Source organism: Anabas testudineus, chromosome 10 (assembly GCF_900324465.2).
Source record: "Anabas testudineus chromosome 10, fAnaTes1.2, whole genome shotgun sequence".
Classification (NCBI taxonomy): Eukaryota; Metazoa; Chordata; class Actinopteri; order Anabantiformes; family Anabantidae; genus Anabas; species Anabas testudineus.
Window position 1 is genome coordinate 12,803,367 of NC_046619.1, and position 14,515 is coordinate 12,817,881.

Consider the following 14,515-nt stretch of genomic DNA (forward strand, 5'->3'; position numbering starts at 1 on the left):
AGTATTGCACAAACACACACACTCATGCACACACACACACACACACACACACACACACACACACACACAGATTTTGTATGCTCCTTCATGGTGATGTAATTGTATCATAAATTATCAAGAGAGGGAGCTGTTGCACTGCAGAGGACGATCCGAACCACAGTTACCACGGCAAACGGCAAATCAAAGATCTCCAGTAGCATTACTGTTCATAATAAATGTCAACCAGCATTAAGAATGCCAAGGACAAATACTTGAGCTAATAACCCTGCATAATTATTGAGACATGATGATGAAATGTTGGGAAATTGGATGTTAAGGCGTCTCCTTCTCTTACTTTCAAATGAGCATCTCGCTGAGTTTTTAATGGGAGCGTGAAGCCTGCGAACAAGATGAGCTCTGACTTAAAAAGATGATTTGTCAGGTTTTAAAGAGATTCTGGCGTCACAAAAGTTTTAACAATCCCTCACAAACGAGTGACAAATGTAGACAGATTGTTCTATTTTTGCGCTCTGCTTCTAGCCTTTTTTTGATATTTCTTTTTTAGAAGTGAGGGAGCAGCTCTCCCTCATATTTTATTGTTTTTTTTTGTCTGTGTGTGTGTGTGACAGTGAACAGCGATGGAAAGTGATGAGAGAAAGGTGCAACAGCGCAGCGTGAGTCACAAACATTGCACTATATTGATTGTTTGGTTGTGACTACATACAGTATGTTCACCAGGTTTCTTTTGCTTATATATGTCTACAAATATTTTTGGATTCAACAGCGGTAGAAGTTTTTCATAAATGCCAAATCATTGGATTACAAAGAGGAATGTGTTACACACACACACACACACACACACACACACACACACACACACACACACACACACACACACACACAGAATTTAAGATTTCATCAATCTTATTTTCTTCTGATAAATCATAATGCTGCATAATTGTTTGCTGTCAAAATACAGTCTCAGAACTTCAGCACAGGTCGGTTCGACTAATGCTCACGGAAGAATGCCTGAAGAAAAGGATTTGGATGGTTTATTTGTCAAAACACAGTGTTCTAAGAAAGACTGAGAATAAAAAAAAAAAGAGAAAGAAAACAGCATGCGAGGGATCATCTTCACAACTGGGACAAAAGACAAGATAGATCTCTCTACAAGTGCCACAACAAACTGTCAACTTAGAGTAAGATTGTCTCGTCAGACTTGCTTAAATAAGCCTGTTAACATGGCACTTTTGACATTTTGCTATGGAGTGCCATGTCAGGCAAAATGTTGTGTCTTCTCTTCCCAGGTGATGGAAAATTGATTTTGTACCGCAACAATCTTTTGTCAAGCGATTGAATTGAGACAAAGACTCAGATTTGACGCATCGCGATGGAAGCAGGACAATATCTAGCATATTGAGAAATCACCTGCTTGGGGAACTACGCTACGAACTGTAGCCTTTAGGTGACAGTGACGATGATAAAGTGGTTAACCGAGCCTTCATGAGTTCAGCACCGATACAAAGAATGACAGTTGCTTTTCTCGTCTGATCAAAGGCAACAGACGAGTGCTGTGGAACGTTTCTCCCTCCATCCGAGCCCTGTGTCGATCTAATGATAGTTGAATACATTGTCATCTCATTATCTTTGAAGAAGGGAAAGACCCCTCCTGTATGAGTGGGCATTGTGTCTCTCGCCATCAGACGAGCTCTAAGATTGGTGAAGCTCGTTCTCGTCTCATTATGTTGAGTGAGAGATATCAGACACATCCCATCTGCCTAACACCTTCCACACATGTGCCGCCATGCTTCAGCCATACAGCATGGTACAGACTTTGAGTGGTTCAGCCTCAGCTCTACACCTAAAGACACAATTTAACAGTAATGGAAAGCTAACCGGTTCAATATCACCATCAGCGTTAAAAGAATACAGACTTACTTTTGATTGGATGAGTACAAGCAGGACTGGTTTACGGTGGTAACCATCAAAGAACTCCCTTAGACGTGTAGGCGTGCAGTCTGTATCTCATGTCACCATTAATATTGCAGCATATCGTGTGGTTTCTTTCCTAATAGTTTTAAACTAGTAAACAAAACTCATTTTCCCCCAGGCAACTGGCTGCAAAGCTTTTACTGGTTCCTTCAGACAAATGAAAAGAAAACAAAATCCGCAGTCCCTTCTAATTTTCCAATTTGCAAACCATCTCCTGAGTAAAGAAACAATACAGATATGGGGAAGAAAGTTGGAAATGTATTACAGAATCACACAATCTGATGCAACCGCACCGCAGACTGCAGCCTCCAAAATCAAGACGACAGAAGACGATTCACAGACGGAAAATAGCCCACATTCTTTAAAACTTTTATACGTTTTCAATTTTCAATTCCTAATCATTTTTTACACGTTCAGTTGCATTGTGGGATAATTTTGGTACTTGCGTGATTATCCTGATGTGAATCAACGGTGCTCAGAGCCAAAAAGCCAACAATAACTTGTGACAGAAATGCCAAATTGGACACAGTTTTTCTTGACTGGCTTTAACAGATGTCATGGGCCAATTGCCAAAACATCTTGTCGTGGACACAGTACAGTGAAACCACAACACTGATCTACATGATGGATGTCAGATCAAAATGAATCCAGCCATGGTTTTACCAGCTTTGAATTCATGCATGGGGAAGCCTGTCAGGGGCGAGAGATGATGTGGACACCGGCTCTCACTGTTTGTCAAGATTTTACATCCCTCCCCCTCGCTACTCGTTTGAAGCCAGTCATCTGCTGTCTGCCAGCTTGCTGCCAGTACGCCTGAGAATCTAGATTCAACATTTGTGGACTTCTCACAGGAATGAATGCAATTAGACTGTTTTGTGGGTGTAAAAGATCCCTTTGCATACACCATGCAATCTATCATTTTAATGGGCCTCAACTTTCCCAGGGAACATGCTTTAATTTGGTAACTACACTTGTCTATTCCTTATTTTATGTGTAATTCACACAGTAAACCAGTGACCCATCAATGGCACATTTATTTCCACAGCAGTTTCGCCTCTTTAGAAGGCTGAAGAAAGAAATGCAGCACTAAAAACAGACTTTTTGAAAGTTGAGCATCAAATGCTGTGTTGTCATCAAATGGAATAATGAGGAAACATCAAAAACCTGAAGAAGATCACATACAGTACGCAAACAGCCCAGTTCTTTAAATGAGATGTGTTGTTTGTTTTTTTTTTTGACTGACACAACCATAGCGCCAAACTTGCTCTTGTCCAACTCACTTTCTAAGCATTTGCAGCATCCATACATCAGAACACATCATGTCCACTTCAATAACACAAGCTCTAGCTCCTTGAAGGACACACACAGTATACATTTTATTGCTTCTTTGTTTTTCCTCAGATAAATCTGCAATAAGAGAAAAAATAATCTAGCATCGCTTGTGTGTGCTACACCTCTGTACCCCATATGATCTTTTCTCGGGCACATTACTGCTGCTTAGGAATTCGAGAACTAAATCACGTTCCTTCCAAGATCCAGACCCATTTCTTACAGCTATTGTTAGTGAAGATGAAGAGCCCATGACAATTAAAGGTGCGGGCCATTACTTCTGCTGTAAGGAAGGTTAGGTCTCATGCTTTACGGCCTGAGGGACAGCACTGCCATATCTGCATCTGTCATCCCGGGCCATAACAGAAGGCCTTGGGTTGGACAAACGTTGAGTGCTCTGCATGCACCGGGTCAAGTTTATGCAAGTATATCTCAGGTCTAAATGATAAATATATTAGCTTACTGCAAGTACAGAAACCACAAGCATTAAGAAAAGCAGCAAGTCCGATACAACACAAGGGAAATTCTCAGGATTCGCTGAGAGGGGTGAAAATGTCTATGACTCATCAGATTAGCTAATTAGCTAACAATAATAATTTAACTTAGTAGACATAAATCCATCTATCCAATTAATAAGTATATATGTTGTAGAGAGCAATAAACAAATGCTAACAAATAACCTATTATCCCAAACCCTTCATACACAATGTATTATTATATTATTTAACACATTTTACAAAAAAGTGTTTTTTGGAATAGAGGTTTTGCTATTTCAGCAACATCCCGCCAGACACAAGAGAAAATAAAAAATTCTGTAAAAAAACATCAGATTTCTTTACTCTCTCCATCACTTTCAATCCTCCATACGTATACTGCGGGTCTTGACAGCGAATGACAGGTTAGATCAAACATACTTTGCATGGGTACAGGCGTAACTCTACACACGTGCAGGAATAAAATAGCAGTTATGTGGATGTGACACGAAAAAGGACGTTCCAAAGTAGTAATAATGTGCAAGTACAAGGAAGTGATATTGTAAAACTGAACACTTCTGCTACAGTGTTTCAGCTGTAGGCAATAGTCTATAACTACCTACAGATGGGATCTGAACAGAGGCACACCAGGGTTGATTTAATCAATTTTTAGAACATTTTGTTTCTTGCTTAACCCCAGGCAATCAGCATCACACAGACAAAACCCACATGGCAGCCATATTGCCAGGAGGATTGCCCACGGTGGACAAAAGCCGAACCTTTCTTATCGTCCTATAGCCTGGTGTCTGAATCTGATAACGTATGCATGCAGATAACAACTTCAAAAGATTAATTCTCATCTCACTACACTTTTTTTTTTTGCAGGAAAATCTCTTGTTCTCAGAGTAGTCTAAGTCTTTTGTTACATAGCCTTTAGCTTAGTAAAGAACTTTCTCTTCAAATTCATCCTAAGGCTCATGCCTGATATCCCTGTTTGACGTGCAGAGGTGTTAAATAATTTAAGTTGAATCTGTATTTTGTTACAGGAGGGAGTTGGGAGGAATACTAAAACCTAACACACAAGTTACCAGATATGAAGGATGCTTTGGGTGAATTTAACACAAGTCATTGACCTTGTAAATAGTGAGTTTTTACACCTGATCATTACATAACCTAATGTTTCCCCTGACTGCCCTTGACACATAACATTTGCTCTAAAGAAAATTATTCTCTAGAGAGCAGCTCACATGTTCAATTTGCATTAAAGTGGCAAAGTGGGCCAGTGTGTACAATAGAACATCAGATACAGTCAGGAAAATGCTAAAAAGAGAAAGCAACAGTTAATAAAATCAGAATATACTGCAAAGACAATCAGCGAATGAGTGAATCATTTCATCGCATTCAATCTTCCCCTTCTCTTCTCCTGCACTCTACTATATACCTTATGTCCTTCACAGCGTAGGAAACCATGCATGACGACCAGGCTTCCCAGCATGCCTCAGGCTTTCCAACATAGTTGCCAGCAGGATGCAACACTGCGAAAAGTGCTGCCTCTTTAAGTCTCCTGTGTGGCATGTTAAGCAATGGTAATCTGCCGCAGTGCAGACAATAAATTCCACTGCATAACTAAGCGTCGCCATGACATCGTACCTGGATGGAATATCATATGGGCAGATGGAGGGATAGATGAATGGAGGCCATGCCCTTTGCCTTTGTAAAATAAATATATGTTCCCGTTTGTGTAGTGTTGACACAAACGGGACAAAATCTCACAACTAGTCTCGGTGCCACCCCTTGTCCATGTGCTGTGTAGAGGAAACAAAAGAGGACTGTGCATTAATTATTTCCTCTAGCTTAGTGCTTGGTTTGGTCAGCATGCGATTCATCTGTTCAGCGCAACAATGGAGCTCAATGCTATGACAAATCTGAAGGCACGGGCTGTCTTCCCAGTTCCCAAAAGCTTAATAGTGTGCCATGTGGTATGATGTAATGCTAAAACACTGCAAAACTTGAGTGCTCACCAGCTTTAGTGAGGGCAGAGGAAAGAAGGAGAGACAGACTGAGGAGAGAGGGAGAGAGAGAGAAAGAGGGAGAAAGACAGAAGGAGACTCAAAGGGCCTGATTACTGCATATCATCTAGAATACAACTTGTACCACACAAATCTCCAGTGAGATTCCCATACTGTTGGAGTATGATAACAGAAATGAAAAGCTAGTTTGTGTTGAGGCTCTCTTAACGCAAGCCGCCTCGCAGTGTTGAGGAATGTGATCTTCAAATGTTCACCGCATGACTTAGACAGCAACTCTGCGGTTATTTGACAAACTGAAAGCCATTTCAGTCTGTCACAAGCAAAAATATTTGGAACACCCTGTAGCAAGGACCTATAATCCCCAACAAAGCAATGTTATTATTCACAACAGTGTGAAAAGAGACACACCAAAGCTGGCCTGCACTAAGTGTGGGTTTTGCTACGGGTTTTGATCATTTTTTTATTCTTTTTTTTTTTTTTTTTTTTTCACGAAAGACATTAGACAGGCTTTTTTTTAAATTCTTTTCACTTCTTTCAAGAACTGAAGATTAAAGGGTAGTACTCTATAGCAAGCACAGTAACACTTGATAAAACAGCTCGTTGCATAGATATTGCTTCTTATGCTTCCTATATAAAGGAAACCAGTGGATGTAATTTTTATTTGTGACAGCATGCTGTCAAAAGTAATGAGAAAAGTTAAGTCAGACAGATAAAAATGATTACTGAGTTTTTCTAATCCATTCAAATCACGCTTTCTATAAACGTGACAGGTGAACCTCAGCATACAGTCGTAATTATTCTGAATATTTAGAGGCAGCACAAACATTTATTTAAATGGAGCTTAAAGATCATGTTAATACATTTCCGTCATTATACTGTAGGTGAAGAATTCTTATTTTTCTTATTACAAGAATAATACTTTGCTCAAAGAAGTTCATCCGGCCCAAATCACTACAGCATTTAAACCTTTGAAATGAAAATCTGATATGATTTTCTTTTTTTTTTTTCTTACCTCCAACTTTAGCGACCGCATTTCAGTTTCATGTCATACTGTGCAGGTTATGCACGACGAATACATATGAGAACCCGATCACAGAATTCCAGTGAATAAGTCTCTTAAACTGCACTTTTTATTACATTGCCGGCCAAATTACATTATATCATTAGGCAACATAATTGCAGTTTGTATTTTAAATTATGATTCAGAGAAAAACATTAGATCCAAGGTGTAATGAGGTCTGATTCTTAAAAAGTCTCATAAGGGTAGTTTCTTCATGGCAAGTCTTTATTATTCCAAGGCACAGAAATCAATTACAGTTTTATAGAGATTCTTGATCCCTTATGGGGAATTCATCAAGGAACACTTTGCATTTTTACAGGTCGTCAGGATTTAGAAAGTAATAAAAAGTGTTCACTAGTGACACGTCCAGGCTGTTTCAAAGCCAAATCCATGCAACGAGACTCCTCCTCCCCTTCCCTAAAATAGGAATAATATTATAATGTGTTCCTGCATCCAATCACTACAACTCAATTGATACCTATATATATTTTCGGTGACCGTGTGATAAACTTAGTATCATTCATCGACAATTTTCCGTTTCTATTCATGTCCCCGACCAATTTGTCGCAGCCTGTAGAAACATGCTCTTTACTATGCATGCCGTTCAAATACCTTTTGGCCCTTTTTTTGGACAAACGGCAGAGAGAGAGCCAGAGGCATTTCATTTCATGCTCTGCCTCCTCAACCCCAGATGTTCACCTCGAAAACATCTCCACTGATACAGGTAGGAGCTTAATGGCCTGCAAATTGCCCCGAGCTCAGGTAATAAATGCAACCTCTGTATCATTTTAATTGAGAACTCTGGATGGAAATCAAATGATAATGTGCTCCACGCATGGGAAGTTTTCAAGTAACAGTGAAATCTGTGTCTGGTGTGTAAGTGCAGCTTGGACTGAGGCAAATGGCTTTTTCCTTGTGAGCCTCTCTTCATTTTAATTGTGGATTGCTCAGCGTAATAAACGAGTTGGTCATGACTTAGCATCTGGTAAATGAAGCAGAGGATGTACACATTTCTTAATGCACAATGGCGCTCCATATTTACAATTCAATACGACAAGGTGCCTATTAGAAGCCATAAAGCTGCTCAACTGTTAGATAAGATACCCTCAATAACCCCCACGTTTCCCATATCCTCCCTCCCCCCTTTATGCAGACACTCACACTCAGTTCCTGCACTTAACATTGTTCAGTCAACATGTCTCTTACAATTATATTACATGTTTTACTTGTGTTGTCTGTTTAAAGTATTTGTTGTACTTGATTAGCACAGGGCGGTACCCTTGAACAGTATCACCCATCAACAGACTTGGACGTTCCAACAGCCTATTGGATGGCTACAGGAAAACTGAGTCATTCCCCAACTAGTCGCTTATTTTGTCAGCTTTGTTTTCTGCTGGGCACGTACCATATTGTGGAATTTTCTTTTTTTTTTTTTTTTTACTAGAATCCTGCTCCAGTGTTGAGACTGAGCCAAGACTCTAAAAGCGAAACAATGAAAAGCCAAACAAAGGCCACAACACTCGGCAGAGCTGCAGCGTGAGGTGACAATCCTAATGTGGATTTGTCACTATGAGTGATACCCGTCACAGTACGTGTAGTAATCCAATCCAATTTTAAAATAGAAATATCCATTAGCACAACTTCAGTTTAGTGACATCAGAGTCGCTGTCAGTTTTCATTCCACAAATGAAAGAGACATACATTTTTCTCTAAGTTGAAGTTAACTGCATTTCTACCAGAGGTTTGTGACTGAAAGCAGGTCACACTCAACAGGCGTTGGTGATGCAGAGACACTGTGGGAGGACTGCACTGTGGGATGGTGTTTGAGGGCTGCTGATGTTAAACCAGATGTTGTATAACAGTCAAATGAACCTCAGAGTCAACTATACGTAGCATTTCAACCAAAACTTGAATGACCTTGACAAGGTCAAAAAAAAAAGTTTTCAAGTACAAGGTCTTAAGTTCACTTTCTCAAAAAACAACATGCAGCTAAAGATGCTTCTGGGATGTGTTACTTGATGTGAGGAGCTGAAATGCAAACTAACTGCTGGTGTCATCTCCAGACACCAAGGCTTATTTGTCACCTGTATCACCTCTCCCAGATGTTCAACAGGGTTCTGATGATGTGCTCTCTCTCTCTCTCTCTCCAGTTTTTCTTCAAGAAGAAGATAAAATGTATGTCCTGCTTAAAGTTCACTCTCAAGTACGCCGCACGTGTGCACAAGCACACACGCACGCACACAGATACATACACTTAGGGCATGGATGGACCATATTTGAAAGCCTTCTGACAGGCAGCAGGTGACGGCGCCAAGGCCAGCTGCTCCTGCCCCACCTCTGCTCAGCTGTCCGAGCCCAGAGCAGCCTTTGAACAGCCTATTACCCCGACACAGCACCGGGGGAAAGCAATCAGCTCCAGAGGTACACCACTCTCGTGCCAGATGGTGTGGGAGATGAATCGAGCCATTATATTAGTGCTGGATAATTCCTCAGATGAAGCTAATTAAAAAGAAAAATAAGTGCTATCCTCCCTCTTCTTACCTCCTTTGCAATCTGAACGGAAACTCCGCTGACACCATTTTTTTTCACTTCATGTAAACAGAGAGAAATGGGCTTTTTTGAGATTTCTCCGATTAACTTTCCTCCAGACGTCAAGAACGGAAAAGTTTCTCGCCAAAATGAGATAGAGCAGCGTTTGCAAAACACCTGCTCTTAACAAACATGATTGACAGCGCAATTTGATGCGTCTTTTTCGGAAAATGAAAGAATGGTTTTGACCGTGTGGACGTGCTTTACAGACTAGAACCAGTTAATTAAATTGAATAAGATCATATTGTAGTGAGATCAGCTTATGATTGTTTTCATCCCCATATGTTTATTATACTCGGGGATTTAACATCAGCCATGTGAGAAGGTAGATTACATAGAGACATACTTATAGAGATATCAAGCGCATTAAGAAACATCATCATTTCTTTGAAATAGGAAAGCTTTCTACAGCTTCTTAACAATAAAGACATTATAACAATTTTTGCCATTCGTATTTCAATTCCGAAATTCAAAAGCACACATTAAAGGGTAAAATAGAGGCACAACATTTTGTTTTAAACATCTTCATCTTGAACAGTCTTTATTCTCTAGCAACTCTGGTTTGGGTTTACACGAAAAGCTGTGAAATCAACTTTGTCCCTGCTTTTGTTTGTAGTCGCACCTTGAAAAATACAGCCTAGAAAGTATGTCAAAGAGCTCTGTAAATATGGTACCTGCATTGGCTTAAGCCCAAGCAGACAGAGACAGGCGACACCAGAATGTGAATCTCAGTTAGCTTTAAAGGATTTAGGTAAACTCTGAAACAGTGCTTATTGCTCTCTTATCCACTTTTGTGTTAATGAAAAGCATGTCCTGAATCTGTCAAGGGAGATTAGGTGAATATCATTACTATTGTCCTTTTGCCAATGTAGATTCACTGTATCCAGAGGGATTATAGTCCAACCCATCCCAACGTGTATTACCTCTCCCCGCCAAGGAAACTCCAGAAAGGTTGAGCTGATGATAAGGCCTAGAAATCATGTGTCACAGGAAATTCAGACAGCATCAAATTCTGAGAGGTGGATCCTATTTTTGACTACACTAATGCAGTCCAGTCCCAAATCATGGTAGTGAACCGCAGATGGAAGACAGGACTCCTAAACCATATCCGTGCAATGAATTCACTGTCAGCCATCTTCAAATTTGATTCAATTTTGAATTGTTTTTATAATTGACAGCTTAGAACTGTTTATCACGAGTTGACAACTGAGTTGATTCAATCATGTGTGTGATGCAAGACTCGTTGTCAAGGTTATTTTCATGTTTTAATTGTAATTGAATTATTTTTATGAGAATTTTTCCTGAATTTCAGTTGTCATGGTAACTTAAAAATAATTTTTTAAGGGTTATCATAAAATTTCAGACTGATTTCCGTTCCCACTATCAGACACCCGTCCTGTAATGCTCAGTGTGCTGAGCCTGCTTTTGTTCACGTATGGTGTGTAAAAAAGGTTTTCAGCAGCAGCTCCACGAATATAAGGTATTTGAGCTCCTCTGAACGTTCTTCCTTGCTCTTATTGGCCCAACATCCCAAAACAGACACACTGTGTTCACATTTCCTTTAAACGCCACCAAAATCCATATCAAGGCAGAATTATTCGTATTCAGAACCGTGGCCATGCTGGAGCTTAACTCTCAACTTGGGCACAACATCAGAAATATTAAAATCACTCATTTTAAGCTCCTGCCCCACAGCTTTGGAAATCATGGGCAAAAAGCTCTTGGCCTTAATTCCAACAAAATGGACAGGCTCACCTGCCAGTGTCTGGAGTTACCTTGAGGTCATTTTAATAAAAAACTGCCACTTCTTTATTTTTAAGTTAAGAAATTGAATCAATAATGTTGATTTGATTGTTATTTGCGTAGAATTTAAATAGACGCCATCTAGAATATATTTTCATAGTGATTCAGTGTTTTCTTTTACATTTACTTCATGACAAACCGAAGCCGCAAGAACTGAGGGCGCTTCATTGATAGCAGCATTAAATTAAGGCGCATCAGTTCAGAGGCGTCAATCTCAGTAATCAGAGGTCATACTGCTTAGTTAAAACACTTCCACTGCAGTGGGTACAGTAGTTACAGTTGAAATCAATGTTCTCTGCACATGCTCAGCATTAAAAGAAACTACTAACTAAATGCATAAAGTCAGCTGAGGATGTTGGCTCAAAATAGAAAAAGTTCCATAAAATGCAAAGCAGGCAATTACGTAGTCTGTGTAAAGTCGGTGTTAGTCAAAAACAAATCACAGCAGTGCCAGTTGCTGTCTGTGAACTGTTACTAAACTTCATTTTAAGGAACATGTGCAGTGGTCAGCCATGGAAAGAATTTAAGAAGTTAACCGGAGTTATTGAAATTCTACCCTGTCCTAATACTCTGCAAACGAACACTCTGTATTCACCGTTCACTCCTGATTAAATGTAACAGTGTAAAACTGAATCAAGCCCTGTACTCCACCATTTCTCTATTACCGACAGAAGAGGTGGGCCTTTTTACAGGTCTATCATCAGCACTGTATTAGTCTGAACACAGCACCGAGCTGGAAATGCAACAGTGCCACATGGTTGTAGAATATCTGCTTTGTTTTTGCCCACCAATTAGGTCGGAAGAAAGACGATCAATTTAAAATATAGTGCAGTATTCAACTGTTTCAATGATTTTTCACATATGAATTCTGGTATTACTGGACACACGAAGGTTCACCTGCCCGTGTCTTGTCAAGATAGATTTAGTATCTCGGACTTGAAGTTTTGAAGATGACTGAAGGCAAAAATGAGATTGTCAGTGCCACAGGTCACAGGCTATTCCAGGAGCTATACTCTCTTAAAAATTCATAGAATATTGATCCTTACGCTTGAGCAAAGTAAAATACCACATATAAAGGCAATATTTATGTATACAGTACCTCAGGTGGAATCTTTAAGATATAAGATCAGGAGACTACATATTGTAGGTCCAGGAGAAGGTCCGTTCAGGTATTACTCATGTGATGGGCCAGTATTCTCTGTAAGACAGCTTTTTTAGTTGGCAGGAAAAACAGGGTGAAGTTGAGGCATTAACCTTCGGTATATACGTACGTGTTTCTAAGTTTGTCCTGCTTGCACAACAGCAAACAGAAGAAAGACTGAGTAACACTGGAAGTAGATTTAAGCAACAACAACCAACACAATGCAGCTTTTCAACACAGGAGCAGATTAAGCATTCCCAGAAATGCAAGGTGTGTTATTCAAACTCATCTTCCTTAGGTGTTAAAAAATTCAATCAGGCAAGTCATTTGCTTCTCTCTGTACAACTGTAATATCAGGCCGGTGCTCAGCCCCATTTAGCAGTAACAACTAATCATGCAAATGGCATCAAGAGTGCCACTTTTGTCTCTTTCAAAGGTAACACTCGGTGTCCACAAAGTGCAGGGATTTGCACAAGCGTGCACACGTCCACACAAAAATCAACACAAGCATACACTCAAAAGATACCTACTGTAGACAAACATTATGAAATTGCCATACAGTTATCATTAATAACGGTTCCATCATGCAGAACCTGTCCACTTACATGAATGATATACAATCAGTGGCAGAAGTAATCCATAAAATGGCCACGCTCGTGTCCGAGGTGTAATTTCTATTTCAAGATGTGATTGCATGCAGTTGCTGAGGGGAAGTGAATTGCAATAATGTTTATATTTCTTTTTTTTTTTTTTTTCATTTGATTTTCTTATAACCAGCTGAATGCATTTTGAATGCATTTCTTGCATCCTAACTCTGTTCTGTTTGTATTAAAGGGGTTGTCTGTTTCACAATCTCACAAACGATGTTATTCCCATTTAATGGATGCTTAATTTCATGCTTAAAACCTCAGCACTTTCGCTTTGGTCAGAGACATAAGCAGCCGTAAAACTGTAAATTAAAAACACATAAAAATAGTATATGCAAAACAGATCATACATAGAACAGAACATAGTGTAAACGCAACCTTGAAATGCTAATATTTTTGCAAGTCTCAAGAGTTTCGCTGACAGATACTAAGAAGAACAGTTTGATGTTTATGTAAATCATATCTTGCTGACAGATGTAATGCGGTCTTTGGGAGTGCAAACAAAGAAAAAACGGGAAAAGGGGAAAGTAAGCATTGAGAGCATGTCTATTGTTCCGACAGCTTGTGTCCCCAGCATCTGGCATCAAGCAAGAACAGCATGTCAAGATTAATGAAATGTTGCTTTTATTGATCTGCAGCGTACAGTATATAAATATATACTTCTTTAGAAGGTACAGGCACTCGTACAGTACTGAGCAGCCAATGCAAGCCCAGTTTGTAAAGTTTGTGAAGTTTTAGGGCTGCAAACTCAAAAGACTTGGTTTGAGCCCGTACTGTACCACAATTTAAAAAACAAATGTTCAGCACATGCTTTAGGGACTAGATAATCTTAACGTCTTCCTTGCTATATTCCGGGGCTTTAAATTCCAATCAGTGAAGTGAAATTAAAGACCATGTGAATGACTTTCAGCGCAAGTCAACTGAGCTGACTTGTTAGTGGGAGCAGGGGCACGGTGACAAGAGCGTGGCACAGACTGCTCCCTCACTCTCCTCTCCCCATTTAATTTTCCAATCCACTTCCTCCACATAGTTAGGAAGAAGTGAGTTTTGTTCTGGTTTGATACACCATCTAATGAGAGCTACTAAGAGCCTGTTGAAATCATTCCCTAATAACACATTCTGAAGGCTGTGAATGAGGAATATTTTTCCTCTATCTCTCCATTCAGGGTTTAATGTATTCCTTCACTCACCTCTGTTCCATTTCCCTTCCTTCCTCTGTGTTTCTCCGTTTTCATTAACTGTATTTCTAGTGGGGGGGGGGGGGGGGGGGGGGGGGGGGAAATGTCTTACAATCATTACACTTTGATTTTATGTGATTTTAACAAGCGATATATTTTGTTTTTTGTGGTCCCTGGCTTCTGGTATACTCCCAAAAAACTCCTTGAAGGTCACACAGGGTTTAACATCTATGCAGAGATTGAAGTGTTGATGTCAGCATTACTTCTTATCGCAATAAAACCATGAGCTTCACC